This window comes from Erythrolamprus reginae, chromosome 2 (assembly GCF_031021105.1).
Source record: "Erythrolamprus reginae isolate rEryReg1 chromosome 2, rEryReg1.hap1, whole genome shotgun sequence".
Taxonomy (NCBI): domain Eukaryota; kingdom Metazoa; phylum Chordata; class Lepidosauria; order Squamata; family Dipsadidae; genus Erythrolamprus; species Erythrolamprus reginae.
In genome coordinates, this window is record NC_091951.1 from 157626589 (window position 1) to 157649389 (window position 22801).

The window sequence follows — 22801 nt, forward strand, 5'->3', positions numbered from 1 at the left end:
CTCAGTTCCCCCACGCTTGACGACAGAGGTTGGTTTTAAGGAGTTTACAAAAGGCAAGGAGGGTGGGGGCAGTTCTAATCTCTGGAGGGAGCTGATTCCAGAGGGTCGGGGCCGCCACAGAGAAGGCTCTTCCCCTGGGTCCCGCCAGACGACATTGTTTAATCGACGGGACCCGAAGAAGACCAACTCTGTGGGACCTGACCGGTCGCTGGGATTTATGCGGCAGAAGGCGGTCCCGCAGATATCCCGGTCCGGTGCCATGAAGGGCTTTATAGGTAATAACCAACACTATTACTTCATCAGAAGCGAAGTGTTTTCTGAGGAAAACTAGGGGTCAGGTTGCTGAAAGGAAGCCAAACAAAATACAGATCAGTCAGCATGAATTAAACAAGAAACCCTGAGCGAGGGCTTCCCCCCCCTCAAGCTTATACATTTCTATAACTCACAAAGTTAATATTAGGAAGTGAAGCCTGTTACTAGTTGACAGTAGCAGCGAGGCTTAGTTTTTCTGGTGTCCTGAGAGATCAAATCCAGTTTATTAAAGCAGCACTTGAAGGCTGAAAACTGCCTCAGGTAAATTTGAACGATCTTGGGAGGTCTGGAAACGGCACAAACCGCAAACACCTTCCCCCGGATTCTATTACCTCTTATGTCCACAATTTTGTCAGTTTTCCTCCCTCTGCCACACTATAAGCCTGTGATCTCTACTCAAACAGCTCCTTTTCCTCAGCTCATCTTCCTCAAAGAAGCTGAGTTGGAAATGCCTTTTAGCAGCAATGCAGCACTCGGATCGACCAGAGCAAACGATGGGGGCAATGCAACAAATTGGACAGCTCGGAGGAGAGAAGCATTTTAAAGGGGAACCTGAATTAGCACAGGCATAAAAGGAAACAACACCCCCCCCCCCCTTTCTCTAACACTGCCTAACAAGAGAATCTGCTGAGTGCCGCTCAGTTCAAAACTTACGGCCTTGTTCCACCTGAGAAGGAACTTTGCTTTTAACTGGAAGCCCCTTTTCTGGCTATCAGACAATGGGGGAATGGGATAGGATGGGGTGAGAAGGAAAAGCATCACAAACCAAAGCTGGCACCTTTCAAACACTACAGACTGGTGTATTAAGCACACAAGGGCAGACGCTCAAAGCTAATGCCACTGGATGCAGAACCCCTAACCCCCAACACTTCTCCCTTAGACTCTCCACGATTGACCTCTCTAGGTTCCTAAGAGGCATACATAAGTGCACTGGTGTGCTTTTCGTTCCCTGTCCAATTGTTTTTCCTTTCTCTCACTTATTATATATATTTTCTTCCTTTCATATACAGTGATCCCCCGATTATCGCGAGGGTTCCGTTCCAAGACCCCTCGCAATAATCGATTTTTCGGGATGTAGTGGTGCGGAAGTAAAAACACCATCTGCGCATGCGCGCCCCTTTTTCCATGGCCGCACATGCGCAGATGGTGGAGTTTGCGGGGAAACCCCATCTTCGGCTCCTCGCTGCTGCCGCGCTGCGGAGCAGATCAGCTGTTGGGCGGCCGAAGGAACCTTCCCTCGGTCTTCCCGCCGCCCAGGCAAAGGGGAAACCCCAAGATCGCTTGCCGCTTGCCCGTTCGGCCGCCCCGCCCGGCCGCTTCGCTTGCCGCTTGAGAGCAAGAGGGGGACAGATAGAGAAAGAGAGAGAAGGAAAGAAAGCAGCAGCAAGCAGACGAAGATCAGGGTTTCCCCGCCGCCCACGCAAAGGGGAAACCCCGGCTCCTCGCTGATGCCCCCGCTCGCCCACCCGCCCGCCGCCCGCCGCCCGCCAGCAAGAGGGGGAGAGATAGAGAAAGAGAGAGAAGGAAAGAAAGAGATGAGAGAGGGAGGAAAAGAGTGTGAGAGAGGAAGAAGCAAGATAGAGAAAGAGAGAGAGAAAGAAAGATGAGAAAGGAAGGGAGTGACGTCATCGGGTGGAAAAATCGCGATATAGCGATTCGCAAAGATCGAGATCGCGAAACTCGGGGGATCACTGTATCCTCTAAGTTCAATTTACCCTTATATATACAGTATTACTACATGTCTATTTTTCTTCCTATATATTTGTGTATTGGACAAATGAATAAATAAATAAAATAAATAAATAAGTTGCCTTCTCTCTATGCTTTTAATGCTGCTGTTTCAGAAAGAGCTCACTTTTCCGTCGGTTCACCCCCATTTTCAGTGCCCCATCTTCTTTCTCTCCTCCTTTTTGTTTTATCTTTCTAAAGCCTAGGCAGTGTTGGATCACTCTAATCACAGGCTTTTAAAATCCAATGAAGTAAGAATTCAATTACTCTGTTGAGATATTACAAAAGCCTGATTTCAGGGAATAAAGCGGTGGAATGGGTGAGGAAAGAAGGAGGATCGGGTCAGCTGTCACCCGTCTTAACATCTGCTCATCAGCTGAAGACTGCTTAGGTGAGTAAGCTGTTTGTAACTGCTGTCCAAGTCATTTTCTAGGGTATCCTGCACAGTGAGCAATCAAAAATGGCTCAGATCTTCAACAGAATGTGCAGAGGTCGGGAGTAATGATGATGAGCCCTGATCCTAGCTCTTTCTACTCAGATACCTGCTCATGCTTAAAAATAAGGTTCGTCAGCTCTGCTTTTGTCTGCCCGAGAACTCCTTAATGCACCCAAGGAGATTTTTGGCTTCCTGCAGAAATAAAAACTCCACCTGCAAATATTTCCAGCATTAGATCTTGGGCTTTTAGATCAGTGATGATCAGTCAAAAATTCAGAAAATGCCTACCTTGACTGTGATGTCAGCCTCACCCTAGACAAAAGGGAGACAATTGCAAACAAAGAGTAATACGTTCAACTGTTTAAATCTAATACTTACATAATTGTACATACTGTATTTTACAAAATGCCTGTTTGAGGCAGCTCCGCTTTGCAGGGGCCCTGAAAACTTCAGAGAATGCTTACATCTGGCCTTGCATCCTCTGAAAAGAGTGAAGAGCGTGACCTGTTCTCACATGCTTTTTGGAGGCTGGAGAGGCTGTGCGGGAACAGAGCCACAGTGACTTTATTTTATTATTTTATTTTATTATTTCAATTTCTAGCCTGTCCTTCTCCGGAGCGTCAGGGCAGCTTACAACATAAAAATAAATACATAGACATAGCATATAAGAAATTGAAGTTAAAAGTAAACCAATTCAAAACCTAAAATGCATTAAAAATACTAAAATTCAATTTAAGTGACCCTAAAAACCATGTCTTAAAAATCTGAAGGTCTGCAGGTCTGGCAGTGTCACGAACAATACAATGGCATGTTATCTATCTATCTATCTATCTATCTATCTATCTATCGATCGATCGATCGATCTATCTATCTATCTATCTATCTATCTATCTATCTATCTATCTATCTATCTATCTATCTATCTATCTATCTATCTATCTATCTATCATCTCTCTCTCTCTCTCTCTCGCTCTATCTATCATCTATCTATCTATCTATCTATCTCTATTTATCCATCTCTCTCTCTCTCTCTCTATCATCTCTATCTATCTCTATCTATCTATCTATCTATCTATCTATCTATCTATCTATCTATCTATCTATCTATCTATCTATCTATCTATCCCTCCCTCCCTATCTCTATCTATCTATCTATCTATCTATCTATCTATCTATCTATCTATCTATCTATCATCTCTCTCTCTCGCGCGCGCTCTATCTATCATCTATCTATCTATCTATCTATCTATCTATCTATCTATCTCTATTTATCTATCTATATCTCTATCTATCTATCTATCTATCTATCTATCTATCCCTCCCTATCTCTATCTATCTATCTATCTATCTATCTATCTATCTATCTATCTATCTATCTATCTACCTATCTATCTATCATCTATCTATCTATCTATCTATCTATCTATTTATCCATCTCTCTCTCTCTCTCTCTCTATCATCTCTCTCTATCTATCTATCTCTATTTATCTATCTATCTATCTATCTATCTATCTATCTATCTATCTATCCCTCCCTCCCTATCTCTATCTATCTATCTATCTATCTATCTATCTATCTATCTATCTATCTATCTATCTATCTATCTATCCATCCATCCATCCATCCATCCATCCATCCATCCATCCATCCATCTATCTATCTAACCTAGATTTATAGGCCACCCTTCTCCTTGCAGACTCAGAGCAGCTAATAAGGGCAAAAATAGACACAGTAACGATAAATAACATTAAAACGTTAGAAATAAATAAAACCCACTATAAAAAATAATCAGTCATCCCTCTTTCATAGTAATGGCCAGAGAGAAACTGGCTCACGGTCCCCAGGCCTGCTGGCCCAGATGTGTCTTTAACGTATTTCGAAAGGTAAGGAGATACATATGTCATAGTTTCACCATCACGGCTTTCGATTCTGGAACTGGGACCGCCTGCATTTCTCTGTATTATATGAGGGTCTCCCAGAACGTAATGCATCACTTTTGTTTCTTCAACAATTATTTATTGAACACAATGAAACTTACACACAAGAAAGAATGATGTTTCTTCTACACTCCCTATTTTTCCATGTAATCTCTGACCCATTCTATGGCCTTCCTCCTGCGAGACACAAGGACCTCTATCCTGTCAGTAAACTTCTTGTTCTGGTCACGAAGCCATTTCTGCACTGTGCGAATCACCTCTTCCACACTTCCTTTTCTGATTGATAGCTTCAGCGCCAACTGCTGAGTTGTTATGCACCAGTCCTCGCAAATGAGCACATCAGCAAGTTGCGTCTTGTCAGGTGTGACAGCCATGGCTGGCCACCCAGAAAGCTGCAAATCTTGGAGCTCTGTCGAACCGTTTTCTAATGGCCTCACTCTCTGTACCCAACAACTAACCGTACTTCTGTTGACTGCAGATTCTCCATAAATTGCACACAAACATTTGTGAATATTCCCAACAGTTTCTTTCTCCAGTGAGAAATTCAATGACGACACATTGCTTGTAACGTACATCACTTATAGACGCCATTTCAAAACACTGCTGCAGCTACACTATCTGTCTGAAGAAATGCAAAATTTACACATGCACTCCTGACAATTCAAATAATGTATATCTAAAGTTTTGCATTTGTACCATTACTGTAGGCTGAGAAAAAAAATTGGTGCATTACTTTCTGGCCGACCCTCATACACACCACATCAGTTCTGATCTGGGGTGGAGGTCCCTTTATTTGCCTATAGGCAAGGCCATAGTGTTGATTTACCTCAACTGGGGATTATTGCTTCCTTATTGGTTCCCTTTGTGGGGTTCTCAAGCATTCATTCAATACTGCAGAGTTTGATCAAGCTGCAAACTCTACAGCTTGAAGCAGCCCTGCATGTTGAGTTTTGGGGCCATCATTTGCTGCTCTCTGTCCTGCTGCTGTTTTTACTTTGTTATGATAATGAGCATTAATTTCTCCCAACCAGAAAATGTCATGGAACCTGCATGGGTGTTTTCACCCTTTTTCACAGTACTGGGTGCTACATTTGAAAACGGGATGCCTGTCGTTTGCACAAAGCAAGCAGCTCCGCCAGGGAAGCAGGCTTTGAGCTAACTGATTTGTTGCAGCAGCTTTCATCCGCCTACTAAACTGGAGCGCCCTCTAGAGGATTCTGTACAAACAGCAGCCCTCCACAGCCAAAAGAAAACTTAAAAAGGGGCTGCCCTAGAAAGCCCGCACAATGGCTTCTCAAACTTCCATGCTCAGAACACAAGAGGCAGTGTGGACAGTTGTCCTCATTTTGTAACAACATTACCTTTAGCCTAAATGCAAGCTAACAGTGGTCATCTGGTCAAACAGCATCAAAAGACATTTGTGAAAGTCACAAATGCCACAATTTAGATCTCTCCAGCCAATTGGCTAAACAAATGAAACTTTAAATGGAAAATGAAATGTATGATGCTCCTTAAAATGTTTTATTTGAGAAGGAAATGATACATGTATTGTTACTTTTAGACACTGATGTGTTTTTTTTGTCTAAGTATGTTTTATTGTATGGTGGAGAAAAATAAAAAAATTATACACCCTCCCCCAAATGAAATTGTATAACACATACACTGGGGTAGGGGTGGGCTACTGCCCGGATGGGGGGGAACACAGTGGGGTAGTGAAAATGGAGATCCACCCCAGAGCACCAAATTTGCATGGAAAGATGTTGAAAGAAAATGCAGAGCATCCTGCATAAGCCATGCTCACAGTGTGCTAGTAAAATTTTTGGTAGCCCTATACTGCACTGGGGTATATATGAACTGTATAACATGCACATCCAAAGAGACAAAAATAAATCTACAGAATGCTTGAAAATGTTGCACTTCTGATTTACAGGTAATCCATGGTTTAGTATATATCGCATTTGGGATTGAGGAATAATGATGGGCGAACCCAACGGTGTTCGGGTTTGGCAAGTTCGGCCGAATTTTATGCAAAATTCGGCCGAATCCGAACCGAACCCGAACTTGAACCCGAACGGGGAATCCCTCCCATGAAGAGATTCCAGGGGCAGAGCTTTGACGTCACCGGCAGGTTGCTAAGGACGCCAAGGTGATCATCTTGGCGTCCTTAGCAACCTGCCGGTGACGTCAAAGCTCCTCCCCTGGAATCTCTTCATGGGAGGGATTCCCCAGCTCCTTCAAAGGAAGGTCTTCACGTAAAAATAAACATTGTTACTTTTACGTGAAAGGACGCCGCAGCTGCACTGCAAGCAAAGGGCGGTCCTTTCACTTAAAATTAAATATGTTTATTTTTACGTGAAAGGACCACCCTTTGCTGTCCTTTTTTGTAAAAATAACGATGTTTATTTTTACGTGAAGACCTCCCTTTGAAGGATCTGGGGAATCAGTCCCACGAAGAGATTCCAGGGGCAGAGCTTTGACGTCACCGGCAGGTTGCTAAGGACGCCAAGGTGACCACTTCCTGGATTCCATGGCGTCACCTTGGCGTCCTTAGCAACCTGCCGGTGACGTCAAAACTCCAAATGCTGAACACAATCCCGAACTTTGTCCGAAGTTTGAAAAAATTTCGTGTTCGTGTTCGGCATACCGAACACCGCAAAATTCGGTACAGACCTGAATTGTGCGGGTTCAGTTCACCCATCACTATTGAGGAATTAAGCAGCATAGTTGTTAAGTGGGGCACTGCTTTAGGCGAAATCACCACAATCATTAAGTGAGCAAAGGCATGATGCAGTTTGCGACCTTCACTGTGCTTTCCCCTTAATTTTGCTTGTGGGAAGCCATCTGGGAAGATCATAAATTGGGATCACATAAACTGCAGAATGGTGCAACTATTAGCTTGGCTGTCAAGTGCCTGAATTGTAATCATGTGACTTGAGGGCTTGTATGATAGACATAATTTTAGGGACAAATCACGTTAACTGTCGTTAAACAAGGGGTCATAACTCAAGGACTACCTGAATCTTTCCTTAATGCTTTTTATGTATTATTTAGTTGCAACAGTTACAATATATGCAAGGCACTATATGTCCACCCCGCCCAACAGTTACAAAGGCTGTGTGGAAGTTTCTGTGCCTGACCATGGACTTGAATTTAGACATCTCAATGGGTCAACATCTGGTAGGGAAAGCAAGTAGGAGGTAGGGAAGAATGATGGAAGGTCTTAAGCATAAAACGTATCAGGAAAGACTTCATGAACTCCATCTGTATAGTCTGGAGGACAGAAGGAAAAGGGGGGGGCATGATAGAAACATTAAATATGTTAAAGGGTTAAATAAGGTCCAGGAGGGAAGTGTTTTTAATAGGAAAGTGAACACAAGAACAAGGGGACACAATCTGAAGTTAGTTGGGGGAAAGATCAAAAGCAATGTGAGAAAATATTATTTTACTGAAAGAGTAGTAGATCCTTGGAACAAACTTCCAGCAGACGTGGTTGGTAAATCCACAGTAACTGAATTTAAACATGCCTGGGATAAACATATATCCATCCTAAGATAAAATACAGAAAATAGTATAAGGACAGACTAGATGGACCATGAGGTCTTTTTCTGCCGTCAGTCTTCTATGTTTCTATGGTCCTCACTAAACTTTAATAGCGCTATATTAGGAATATGGCTCCCATCTTAATTTAGAGGAAAGAATTACCAAAGGATCAGTGAAGGTTGCCGACTCCTGCTGCTACCGGTGCGCTCTGTGTGCCCCTTTGGATGCCTGGCAGGAGTGTGTGAGCGCCAGAGCAAAATTTTGCTTCTGCACATGCTGGGAGAAAAATCTCATGAGGGGATGCGCGCACTTTCAAGATTTTGGTGGGTTTTTTGCTTCCACGCTTGCATGAAAGCAAAAAACCATCAAAATTAGTTGAAATCTCACCCACCCACGCATCCTCTCATGAGATTTTGCTTCCTGCCCATGTGTAGAAACAAAATCTCACTCTGGCACATGTGCCCGCCTGCCGATCACCTGGAGATGCGCACATAGCTCCATTTTCGCTACCAGAATGCCATCCACCCCACCCCCAGTCCAGTCAGGAACCCAATACTGCAAAGGATACAACAATGATCAGGTTTTTAGCAGCTGAATCTGAGATTGACTGTTTGGAGGTGAACCGATTGTGCGTGGTGGGAATGGGAACAGTAATTACTCTAATCTTCAGAGAATGTCAAAGCCCAAGGCTTATACAGACCCAGATAGTCTTGCCATGCAGAGGATGAATTTGATATAATGATGAATACCAAAGATGATGGGGGAGGAATTACAATATTTTTTCTGCATGTTTCCTGCGGTCCTCAGGTCAATAAAAATGTAGATGCCGAGGCTCTCAATTCCTATGCAGTGAGCTCCGTGGCTTTAAGGAAATTGCTTAGTACTGCCTTCTTCCTGTATCTTTTTCCAGTCTAGCCAACAGCTTTACAACCATTTTCATAATGGGATTACCCTGTCTCTCTCTCTCTCCTTCTCCCCACAACCATGTACGTACGTCTTCAAGCACCAAAATACCAAGTTCAAAAACATCCGTTCCCAACCTGCCCTGTTCCCAACATAGTTCATTTTTCCCTTCCAAGTCCTACCATGCCAATGTCCCTTAAAGACATTGGAGAGTAAAATGTTGTTGACACATGGCTGGCCCTTCTCTGGGGATTATCAATGCCATGGCAATTCGTTTTTGCTTTTGCACTGTCAAATGGAGCTCTAATTATTAGGGCCTATTTACCAGGCTCACCTCAGCCTCAGAAACAGTAGATTCTGTATGTGCTATTACTGCCACCTGCTGAGGTAACTATGCAATTGAACAGAAATATTTTCTTGCTTAGGAATGCTGAGAAACAAGGACCAAGCCATAAGAAAAATATTTTATTTGAAGCATCCTGTATGGTCTGCATAGAAAACAATATTTCTGAGCACCAAGAGACTGTTGGATTTGAATGTATTGTACAACCAGAGCCATTTAATCAATTAATAATTATTAGGGAATGGTTGGCTACTGTTGTTTTTCTTTTAAAGAGGAAAACAAAATAAAAGTTTTCAATCTATATAGCCTAAGCCAGTGGTAGGCAAAGTTGGCTCTTCTATGACTTGTGGACCTCAACTCCCAGAATTCCTAAAACCAATTATGCTAGCTGAGGAATTATGGGAATTGAAGTCCACATGTTATAGAAGAGCCGCCTTTGCCTACCTCTGGCCTAAGCTACAGGCTTGTTGCCAAGAGCTTCCATGTGGTGCTGTTCTAAAATTCTATGAGGGTTATCCAGAAAGTAAGGTATGTAGCTCTCACAGGGAAAGTTCATGGGCAAAGTTGGTATTACTATTGTGTAGTGGGAAGCCAGCAGAAGTGAACAAGCAGTGCCAGTGGTCAGTAGATCATCGACTGGCATTCTGGTGAAGGTTAGAGATGAGCGTCCTCATTCAGTTTCCCTCCAAGTGCAAAGTGTGCACTGTAATATGCTACCTGAATGCTAAGGGCATGAACGCTGCTGCAATGGGTGCCCAAGATTTTTCTCGGCAATAGCTGAGTTTTGAATTTTTTGACTGAAGGAGAATGGGTATGGCGCCACTGCATTGGTTGACGTTTGTTCTCTGGAGTATGGTGATGAGCCCAAGTTTCATCTCCTGTCACTATACAGTTGAGAAAAGCCTCACCTTCAATCCCGAAATGGTCAAGAAATTCTTTGGGGGCAGTGTCTCTGTCAATTTTCTGCACTTCAGTAAGCATCTTGGGCACCCATCCCAGCAACGTTCATGCCCCTAGTGGTCAGGTAGTGTATTACAGTGCATACTTTGCACTTGGATGGAAACGGAACGAGGACCTTGATCTTTAACCTTCACCACAATGCCAGTCGATGATCTATTGACCACTGGCACTGCTCATTCGCTTCTGCTGGCTTCCCGCTACACAATAGTAATCCTAACTCCCCCCGTGAACATTCCCCACGAGAGCTACGTGCCTTGTAACCTTACTTTCCATATAACCCTCGTATATTTTAATCTAATGTTGTTCGCTTTCATATAATATGGAATAAATTCTATTTTTAAAGGTGCTATACTTGTCTACATATTTGTTTAATGTTGGAAGAGTAATTTTCAGAGATAGAATGAAATCAAAGTTTGTGGAGCCAAAAAAATAAATAATGCAGACATTCTCCAAGTAAGATAAATGCAAGCACAGCCTGAAGATTAACTTCATAATTGGTGTCTTAATGTCTCCATTTCACATCTTGAAATTATTTTTAATTTTTTTCCCATTAGAGATGCTTTATTAGTTTTGAAACATTGTGTTTCTAAAACTATCCTTCTAGCTTTGGTTTTAAATCTTCATTTAGTTTTTTCTTCCGGTATTTCTACAGAGACAAATGAAATTTTGCAGCACTTCACAGATCCTTTCTATTCCAATCACATAGTCCAGTTGTGTCTGCCACATCAAGATGCTTTGTATTTAGCTGTTTCATTATGCTGACAATAACCCTCTTTACTAGGCACAGTGTTCTTTAATTTTCATTTCACTTTTTCTTCTTTTTTCCATTCATAGTTCTCAGCCTGTAGGCGCTAAAAAATTCTAATCAGATTCCCTTGAAAGTGGGATGATGAAAAATGATTCAACTGTTCTCAAATTCTTCATGGTATAAAAATCTTTTTAAATCTGTTCATGGTCATCCAAAATTGACCATGAAGATAAGCAATAAATGTCTCTATACTCTGCTAAAATCACATTATATAAATTGTAAGCTTTCTTGATTATGCTGGCAAAGCTGTAAACACACTACTTCACATTACTATCCTTGGTGGCAATATCCAGTATGAAATCTATTTGGTCAAACGTTTTTGAATAAATTTCAGATGTAAGCCAATAATAAAGCATGCTGTTGGTTCATTCTCCACATTTCTTAAGTTATATAAGTAGATGCAACTTAAAAGGTGATATACACTGTAATTCCTTTGGTTAGAAGCTAGGTTTCTTATCAAGAAACACGATAAATCCAAATATCTCTCTCACTGGAGGTATTTAAAAGTATGGAAAATTGATTTAGGTTAAAAAAAATACAATATGTTTTGGAAACACAGCTAAGTATAAATTTATTCATGCCTGATGAGCTGTGATTAATCACATTAATCACATTTATCCAAACTGACAATATTTATGTATACAAACATCATTCTGAATAGAAATATTGGGGGCTTATGATGTTTGTAATTTCCTTTAAAAATATTCTCTCTCTCTCTCTCTTTCTCTCACACACACACATACATGCTGAGAGAGAGAGAGAGAGAGAGAGAGAGAGAGAGAGAGAGAGAGAGAGAGAGAGAGAGAGAGAGAGGCAGGCAAGCAAGCACAGAGTGTGTGTTTTATTTTTTCTCCTTTATTTGTACACTTTTTGGTTGTTTGTTAATCCTTTTTAATTTTGTTATTGTTTGTTCAGTTAAAAACAAAATATGTAAAAAATAAGGGCCTCCCTACCCACCAAAAATCAGCATCTTTCAAATGCATCTTTGATATTGTATTTTCCTAATCATTTTTCACAGACATATACTATTGGACACTAGCCTAAATATTCTAAAGGAATATTTCTTTAACAGGGATTTTCTATTATTCCTGGAGGAAAGGGAGAAATAAGAGGAAAACATATCCCTGTTATAAGGAGACAACTGATTGTCTCCCTTAATCATGGGTTGAGTAACAGGCTTTAGCTCACCATACACCCTGTCCATATCCTGAAGATCTACAATCGCCAAGGATTCCTATTTTGTCTTGTTATTTTACAAGACATGTTACATTCTTATAACCTGCTCAAACAGCTAAACAAAAGTTCTACTTGACTTCATCTATCCTGAGCAATGCAAACATAAGACACTAATTTTCTGACTTCCTCTGTCCAATGTTTGATGGAGGAGAGGCTACCTAGTGTGGAAAGGCATTTTATCTGTTTTGTACAGATGTAATAGAGGCCGAAACTAAGCACTAAGCCCCCACTGCAGGGGATAGAAATGCAAGTGAGGGCTTGACTTTCTGCTCACTCTGATCTATCTTGAGAGCTGCTCGACTTTCACTCCAGCTGATGTCCCATTTGCTTTCTTACTCCCAGTTACTTGAGCAACAAGAGATTAGATTTACGATCTGCAATAGCAAAAAGAACAATCAGAATAATAGGAACAACTACCACAAAATCAGCTAAAACATAATCAGTATCACCAGTGAAGGGCTACCAAATTTTTTACTACCACACTGTGGCCGTGGCTTATCCAGGATGCTGTGCATTTTCTTTCAACACCTTTCAGTGCAAATTGGGTGCTCTGGGGTGGAGCTCCATTTTTGCTAACCTACTACGTCCGTCCCCCCGTCCGGGCAACAGCCCACCCATGAGTATCACCAATAGTGGGTTCTAAACCTCGCTGCTACTAGTTTGCATGTATGCTTGTGACACTTCTGCGCATGCACAGAAGCGTCCCGGGCAGATGGGCGGAGTGTCCCAGGTGGGTGGGCATAGCTTCAAAGGTTTTATTAAATCCCACCTACAAGGAGCCTAGAATTTGTGGAATCGAGAGGGACAGGTGACTCACGGTTCTCAAAATGGCCGCCGGAAGTTCTGCCCGGCAATAGGTGACTCACGGTTCTCAAAATGGCTGCCGGAAGTAAGTGAGCCTCATAGTCTCAATTAGTGTGAGTTGTGGCCAGACTGCTCAGTTGATACCAGCACCACGCGAGCATCTTCACACGAGATTTCGCTTGCTGCGCATGCGCAGAAGCCAAATCTCACAGGGGGCGCGCACATGCAAATCAGGGGTGCACAGCTGCGCACATATACCAAAAACCGCTACCAGAACATAGCACCTTACTGTTCATCACCATAATTGATTAGCATGTATGTGCGATGGTCACGGTGTCCTGGGTCATGTACTCACCTATTGTGGCTTTCTGACAAATCAGTGAGGAACCCAGACTCACTTAACCATCATGTTATTACCAATTGCATTGATTCACTTAACAACTGTGGCAAGCAAGGTCATAAAATGAGGCAAACTTCACATAACAACTGTTTTGCTTAGTAACTGAAATTTTGGGCTCAATTGAGGTCATAGGTCGGGGTCTACCTGTATCTCTTCTGTAAGACTGAATACCCACAATCAGTGAAGGCCTACCCAAATTTTTACTACCATACTGTGGGCGTGGCTTATTTTGTGGATTTGGCATGAGGGTCATGTGACTGGGTAGGAGTGGCTTTCTGGCCATTTGACCAGGTGGGAGTAGCTTGACAATCATGTGACTTGACCAAGGATTTTCCAAGAACCTCAAAACAATACCCATATCAATGGACTCAAAACAAGGAGATCATTGAATTCACCCACATCCTAGAAGTGAGCAGCTATAGAACAGTGAAACATCTCACTTAGAATTTTGAAAGCACATTTTGAACATTTTGAGTGGCTTAAAATGGCCACTCACAAAATAATGACTTACTCAAAGGCAACAATCTAAAGTGTTCCTTGCTACTTTTACAGCCTAAGTGAATATCCCAAAATGCTCCATTCAACATAACAGCCTTAACCCTCCTTCCTGCAGACTACCAAACAAAATCAAGGTTTCTGGCAAAACATTACGTTTCAAGCATTATTCATTTTATTTTCTAGAGCAGGGGTCCCCAAACTTGGCAACTTAAAGACTTGTGAATTTCAAATCCCAGAATTCTCCAGCCAGCAATGAAGACCTCTGTTCTAGAGAATACTATAGCCATTCGGAAAGGAGGAGAGTCAGAAACCCAGATCACATAGAATTAATTCCAAATCTATCTCCTTATACTTTTCCTAGACAATTTTGTTAGCAGAATCACTGGCTTTGAGGTTTTTAAACGCTTTTGGGAAGAACAAAGAGACTGCCCAAAGAAGATTCCCTGCATTTTCTTTCAACATCTTTTGGTGCAAATTGGGTTCTCTGGGGTGGAGCTCCATTTTTGCTACCACACTGCATCCCCTGTCCTGTCCGGGCAGCAGCCCACCTCTGCCCACAATGATGTCCAATAAATCTCTCATCTCCAATCCTAGCCTGCTGTACCAATTCTTGTTCTTTCTGTTAAAAATCATAGTGATTAAAAAGTAGCTTATTCCAAAAGGACGTGATTGAATACAGAGGGAATACAATATGAAAATGGATGCATATTGCAATGATAAGGAGGCTTCTACAGAAGCTTAAAAGATGTCCACCAATCATACAACAGTTGAAAAAGGGGAGGTATAGTGAACGTAAGTCAGTTCTGTGAAAGTTGAGCCAATCACAGTGAGTAGACCAGTTCTCATTGAGTAGGCCAGTTCTTTCTGGATGAGGAAAGGCTAATTGCTTCTCACAAGAAGACCACAGAACAGCAGTTTTCCTGAGGATTAAGAACCAGGAGTTTTCCTCAAGGTTAAGAACCAAGAGATGAAAGGATCAGTTTGCTCACAAATGAGGCAGAGACTTTTAAAGGACATTAAGTTTCGAAACCTCACTTTCTAATTACAGTACATGCCTATTAACCATCTTAAAGCTATTAGAGACCTCTGGAATGCCAATTTTGAAACATTGTTGGATGAGCGTAGTTTCAAATCTGAACAGAAAAAATAATTACAAGCTGAAATAATTTATTTCAAAATAAACAGCAAAAAGCTAAATGAAATTTTGATGTAAAAAAATTACAAATGATTGAGGGTGCTGTAACATTTGGAATACTGACTATTGAGATAAGATTTTGGAATTAGCTAGAAAAATTTATACCTTCTTGTGGGAGTCAGAATTATTTTGGTTGTTTTGGCTCATAACAAAGATAAGCAATTTTATAATTTTAGAAACTGAACACTAGAGGGGACTAAAGACTCTTAAGTAGAAGAGTAAAAAATACAAGCTGGTTTTTGCTGTCAATTAACTGGGTCTCACAAAGTGACAAAATACAACACTGGAAATATTAAAGGAGATTTTTAAAGACTGGAGACAGAGATTAGGAGCTACAATATTAATAATGATGTCTTGATTCTATGGATAGATTATCTCTAAAAGATGCTAATGAAGGAATGACAAGTCAGAGGAAATACTAGAGATGAAAATACAAGTGACAGCCAAGAGAATAATTTGGAAAAGGATGCTTTATATTATAAAAGCTGGTCAAAGTTTTTAAAGGGGAAACACACGACAAACAGAGAGAACAACCTGGAAAATGTGTTCTGATTAGATTTACAAAAAAGACTTACTAAATTTTTGAAGAAGTCTGTGCAGTGGGATGAAGAAGAATCGAAGAGAAATCAAATATAAACTTGGTTTATTTGACCAAGGTTAAAATAAAACATTCTGTTTGCTAAACGTCTAGCAACCCTCTAATTTCTGTTGCTACTAAGAATGAGAAGCTGATGTTTTATGGATTTGCTGCTAGATAAGAGTTGGACTATTGGACGAAGAGGTATCTGTTTGTACCATTATAGAGCAGTGATGGCAGGGGTGGGCTACTACCCGAAATGGCAGGAACGCCGTTCTGGAAGCAGCAATGGAGTGCATAGGCCCGCTCCGTTGCTGCTAGATGTGCTTAGTCCTTAGCTTATGACCAAAATTTCTATTGCTTTTTTTGGCCCCATTTTATGTCCATCTTTGCCTCAGTTGTTAAAAATAGCAAGTGTTAAGTTAGTAACATAGCTGCTAAGTGAATCTGGCTTCTCCATTGACTTTGCTTGTTGGAAGGTTGGAAAAGGGGATCGATCACCTGACCTTGGACCTTCATAAACATGAACCAGTTGCTAAGCATCCAAATTTTGATCACATGACCATAGGGGTGCTACCAGGGGTGCCCGTGCCTACCAGTCATCAGAGAGCTGGCCGCGAAGGGAGTGTGAGGCTCCGCCCACTCACCCAGACACTGCCATTTGGGTTCTTTTACCTTCTGCACATCCGCAAAGCATTCTGTGCATGCGCAGAGGGTATAAAAGCCCAAATGGCGGCATCTGGGTGGGTGGGCAGAGCCCCACGCTTGTTTTGTGAACAGCTCTCTGATAACTGATAGTCACAAGCAAACCAGGAGCATTTCTCCCCAGGAGGCTTCGGTAATCATAAGCACTGTTCCCCGTAAGCTGCACGCATCAGCACGCGCGCACCCCCAAATACCCCCCGCGCACCCTTTTCCACGGGCGCGCACTCCCAATCCCCCTGCCAGCCTGAGGGGGGTGGTGGGGGCGGGGAGGCGCAGGCAGTAGAAGGCGCTGCCCCCTGATCCGCCCCCTGTCCTCCTCTTTCGCCGAAAGAAAAACGCAGAGGCTGCCTGCTTGAGCCTCCCGTAGCTCCACCCCGCTTCGCCCTGCCTGTCATCCTCCGTTGTGTTTTTGGGGGGGAGCGGCGGGAAAGCCCTGTGCCGGCCAGGAAAGCCGGCTTTCCAGGAAAGCAGCGTTCCTTTTAAACACGCTGCTTTCCTGCACCTCTTTCCTGGGGGAGGGAGTTGCCTCCTCCCTCCCCCCTGCCCAGGAAAGAGTTGCAAGAAAGCAGCGCATTTGAAAAGTGCGCTGCTTTCTTGGAAAGCCGGCTTTCCTGGCCAGCACAGGGCTTTCCTGCCGCTTCCCCCCCGAAAACACAACGGAGGTCCAGGATGACAGGCGAAGCGGGGTGGAGCAACGCGAGGCTCAAGCTGGTGGCGGCAGACCTCCATTGTGTTTTAGGCTGGGGTGGGGCAGGAGGACCTTCCTGGCTTTCCCGGGCAGCTGGCTTGAGCCTTGTGCCAGTCAGCAAAGCCAGCTGCCAGCTGGAGAGAAAGAAGGGAAAGAGAGGGAGGGAAAGAGGAGAGGAAAGGAGGGAGGGAGGGAAGGGAGAGAAAAGTGAACAAGAGGGAGAGAGAAAGGGAGGAAGAGAGGAAGTAAGTAAGAGATAAATATAAAGGGAGAGAGGGAGAAAGAGAGGGAGAGGGAGGGGAAGAGGGGAAGGAAGGAAAAGAGAGAGACAAATAGAAAAAAGTGGAAGGAAGAGAGAAGGAAAGAAAGGAAGGGAGAGAGAGAGAGAGAGAAGATAGGAAGGAAGAGAGAGTGTGAGAGAGAGCAAGAAAGAAAGCGTGAGAGAGGAGAGAGGAAGGAAGAGAGTGAGAGAGAGTGAGAGAGAGGAAAAAGCAAGAGAGAGAGTGGAAGGAAGAGAGAGGGAGAGAGATGATAGAAAAAAGGGGAAAAAGAGAAATGAGAAAATGATTGAGGCAGAGAATGACAGGAAAGAGAGAGAAACAGAGAGAGAAGTGACTCTTGATTTAAAGCATATGGTAAAAGCACTTAAATAATAACAGAGAAAAAAAACTCCAGCCCTCACCTGTTTTTATTAATAGTTATGTTTTTGGATTTGCTGGTTGTTTTAGTTTTAATAGTAATAGAGTTTGGTTTTGTTTTATTATTAATTTCTTTTAATAAAAAAGAAGGGATTTATTTATTTATTTATTTGTTTGTTTGTTTGTTTGTTTGTTTGTACTTCTATGCCGTCCAGTCCCAAGGGGACTGCCGCTCAGACACTATACTTTTCCGCCCACCCCGAAAAAAAATTAGAGGGAACATTGGTCATAAGTGTGAAAAATGGTCACAAGTCACTTTTTTCAATGCTATTGTAACTTTGAAAAGACATTAAATGAATGGTTGTAAGTCCAGGATGACCCATACGCAAAATATAAGATGAGAGAATTGTGGGAATAAAAATTTAAATTTAAAAAAGAAACTTTTAAGTTAAAGGCTTTGCAAATGACTTAGTGATGGTTCTGGAAGATCCTCTAAAGAGAATTCAAATACCAATAGGCAAATTAAAAGAATTTGTTGCATTGGCAAATTTTAAGATTAACAAACAGAAGACAAAGATGTTCACAAAAATGTAAAAAGAGATCAAACAGAAATGGGTTCTAAGATTGGATTAAAATATCTGAGTATCACTATGACAACTTGTATGTTGGTCCTCAACTTACAATTATTCATTTAACTATCAGTTAAAATTACGTTTGTGTATATATATGTATGTATGTATGTGTGTGTGTATGTATCGTGAAATCTATGAAAACAAATACACACACACACACACACACACCAGCTAATAGCCATCATAGAATCTGCATGGTCATGTGATCAAATTTTGAGTACCTGGCAACTGGCATGCATTTAAATATTTGCAGCATCGCAGAGTCACTTGATCACCATTTGTTTCCAGTTTAATGAGCAAAGCCAATGGGGAAAGCCAGATTTGCTTAATAACTCAATGATTCATTCAAAAAATGATTGTGAAATTGGTTGTGACTCACTTAAGAACTGCCTTGCTTAGCAATGGAAATTCTGGTTCCAGTTGTGGTCTTAAGTCAAGGACTACCTGCATTACAAAATAGCTGTCTTAAGACAAGGAATGAAGTTTAAAAAAAGATAGGCTGAGATGGAAGGAATTACAACTGTCATTGCTGGGGAGAATGTTGTGATAAAAACGAATGTCTTGTCTAGAATGATGTTTTTGTTTCAGACAATACTGTTTTGACAACTGCTGATGTACTATTGAAACAGTGGCAGAAGGTTATATTTAAATTTGTGGGACAGGGAAAAACACAAGTTAAATATAAGGTGTTACAAGATAGAAAAAAAAGAAGAGGATTGGGTTTACCTGATTTGAAATTGTATTCTGCAGCTTGCTGCTTGGTTTGGAAGAAGACCATTTTATTTTTATTCTTATTTATTTGTCAAGTACGTATTTGTAAAATACATAGATATACAGTGATCCCTCGATTTTCGCAATCTCGTTCTTCGCGAAACGCTATATCGCGATTTTTCCACCCGATGACGTCACTCTCTTCCTTCCTTTCTCATCTTTCTTTCTCTCTCTCTGTCTCTATCTTGCTTCTTCCTCTCTCACACTCTCTTCCTCCCTCTCTCATCTTTTTCTTTCCTTCTCTCTCTTTCTCTATCTCTCCCCCGCTTGCTGGCGGGTGGCGGGCGGCGGGCGGGGCGGGCGAGCGGGGGCATCAGCGAGGAGCCGGGCTTTCCCCTTTGCGTGGGCGGTGGGGAAACCCCGATCTTCGTCTGCTCGCTGCTGCTGCGACCGCCCAGCAGCTGATCTGCTCGGCGGCAGCAGCGAGGAGCCGAATCGGGCTTTCCCCTTTGCGTGCAGCGAGCAGACGAAGATCCGGGTTTCCCCGCCACCCACGCAAAGGGGAAAGCCCGATTCGGCTCCTCGCTGCTGCCGCCGAGCAGATCAGCTGCTGGGCGGCCTCAGCAGCAGCGAGCAGACGAAGATCCGGGTTTCCCCGCCGCCCACGCAAAGGGGAAAGCCCGATTCGGCTCCTCGCTGCTGCCGCCGAGCAGATCAGCTGCTGGGCGGCTGCAGCAGCAGCGAGCAGACGAAGATCCGGGTTTCCCCACCGCCCACGCAAACTCCACCATCTGCGCATGCATGGCCATGGAAAAAGGGCGCGCATGCGCAGATGGTGTTTTTACTTCCGCAAACCTACATTGCGAAAAATCGATTATCGCGAGGGGTCTTGGAACGGAACCCTCACGATAATCGAGGGATCACTGTAACATTATTTATATATATAAGATGGGTACTGATAAGAGGGAACATTAGGACAGGGACAGTAGGCATGCTGGCGTGCTTATGCATGCCCCTTACTGACCTCTTAGAAATTGGGCGAAGTCAACAGTGGATACTCTAAGGGTAAAGTTTTGGGGGTTTGGTGATGAAACTACAGAGTCAAGTAGTGAGTTCCAGGCATTAACCACTCTGTTGCTAAAGTCATATTTTCTACAGTCAAGTTTGGGGCGGTTCACGTATTTGTAAAATACATAGATATACAGTGATCCCTCGATTTTCGCGATCTCGTTCTTCGCGAAACGCTATATCGCGATTTGAAGCTGAAGTAGTCATTAACAGGCAGGACGTTGTAGCAGATAATTTTATGAGCTATGCTTAGGTTGTGCTGAAGGTGACATAGTTCTAAGCTTTCTAAGCCTAGGATTTCAAGTCTAATTGCGTAAGGTATTCTGTTGCGAGTAGAGGAGTGGAGGGCTCTTCTAATAAAGTATCTCTAGACACTTTCTAATGTATTTATGTCTGATATGCGGTGTGGGTTCCAGATTGGTCTGGTGAATGTTTTGTATGATCTGGTTAGTAGTGTGATATTACCGGATAAGAAGTTACGTAAGATAAGATTAACAACTCTTGGAGCCTTTTTGGCAATGTTGTTGCAGTGGGCTTTGACACTTAGGTCATTTGATAGATACAAACCCAAGTTGTTTTCTGAAAACTCCCCTTGATCTCAGCACAAGAAGTATTTTATGGATGAGAAACAATAAGCAAACACGAATGGCTAAGTCAGAGGTCTTCAAAACTTGGCAACTTTAAGACTTCTGGACTTCAGCTCCTAGAGTTGAAGCTGGCTAGAGATCCACAAGTCTTAAAGTTGCCGAGTTTGGGGACCCCTGGGATAAGTTATCAGAATTTTATCAAGGAGGGTGTCAAATAAAATGAAATGAAAAACTGGTAGTAAAGAGATAAAGCTGTCAATGGTTGTCTTATTTACATTTATAAGAAAGAATTAAAGTAGACAAAAATATTGTGGTTTTGTACATTGTAAGAATAAATTTGAAATAGAGTTATGTAAACATGAACAAATTAATTGCTAAAATGTATTTTATTGAAATTTGAAACAGAATATAGAGATGGAACAATAAGAAAATATGTAGTTGAAAGGATTGAAATTTGCACTATGTGACAACCTTAATATTTTTTTCATCAAACGATTCCTGTTGATGTAGGTCATCACAGAAATATACAAGATATAAAATCACTTAAATTTATGCTGGAAATGTGAACAATAAGAAGCTACCTAGAATTAAGGAGAAATTTTCTGACAGTGAGAACAATTAATCAGTGGAACAACTTGTCTCCAGAAGTTCTGGGTGCTCCAAGGTTGGAGTCATCTGTTTAAGCAAGGGACTGGACTAGCAGACCTCCAAGGTCACTTCCAACTCTGCTATTCTATTATTAAATGATTTTTTTAAAAGATTAATATACAATTGAGGCCAGAGGGTTATTTTGGGGGGAGGGATCTGGAAAAAAAGTTAGGATGTTGTTTTCGTATAACTGTAGCAAATCATTGTATGCACAAAAATGGGATGGCACTACCCACAATGGAGGAATTGATTTATGGTTTTGATGATAGTGTACAGAAAGAGAGTTACCATATGTTATAATCATGCAGTGAGATTTTATTTTAAAAAAATATATAATTGTAGTTATAATTGCTGTAAAGAAGATCAGAAGCTACCTCTTTGCATCTTTGTATTTTTTTTTACTTTTCCCCCTTGGACTTTTAGTTTTCTCCTTGATTTCTTTTTTTTAACATACTTTATATTAGTTTGCATTAGTCTTTAGCTAGATTTTAAAAGAAATCTTCTAGAAAAAATAAGTTTTATATACACACACGATAAATAACCCTCAACTTGCATATGCACATATCTTCTGCAGCAACATGTCAGGATGTATGATAAAATTGTTAGACACAAGATTTACAAAAACTCTGAATTACTGAATCTGTCTGGTACATAAACTACAGCTGGTCTCTGCAATACATTTGAAAAAAAAATTGCCTTAGGTTCTGGCATGGCACTTTTACATTAAATTGAAATAAAGACAAACGTTCTTCCAATAAATAATTAACTGACTGTATAGATTCCTGCTGATGTTAGTCACAGGCTGTGATCAACATTGTGTACAGTAACTTATAAGAATGGCTTATGGTTTTTAGCATAACCACCGTACTTAAAACCGATCCCCACACTTACGACTGCAGCATCCTCAAGGCCACGTGATCAAACTTTGGGTACTTGGCAACTAGCATGAAATTACAACCTTTGGGTCAAATTACCAGCATTTGCCTAGCCAGCTTCCATCAATCAAATTCAATGGGGAGGTGAAGGAACTGGGTTAGCTTAATGGATACCTGGTTCATTTAACAATTACAGTGATTCACTTAACAACCATGGCAAAAGAGGTCATAAAATCAGATGCAACCCACTTAACATCTACCTTGATTAGCAATGGTGGGACCCAGGGGAAGAGCCTTCTGTGTGGCGGCCCCGACCCTCTGGAATCAACTCCCCTCAGAGATCAGGACTGCCCCCACCCTCCTTGACTTTCGCAAACTCTTAAAAACCCACCTTTTCCGCCAGGCATGGGGAAATTGATTCCCCTTGGCCGCTCTGTTTTATGTATGGTTTGCCTGGGTTGCATGAATGTTTTTAATCCAGGGCTTTTTAAAATTGTTCTGCCTTTTTAATCATTGGATTTGTATTTTGTGTTTCTGTTGTGAGCCGCTCCGAGTCTTCGGAGAGGGGCGGC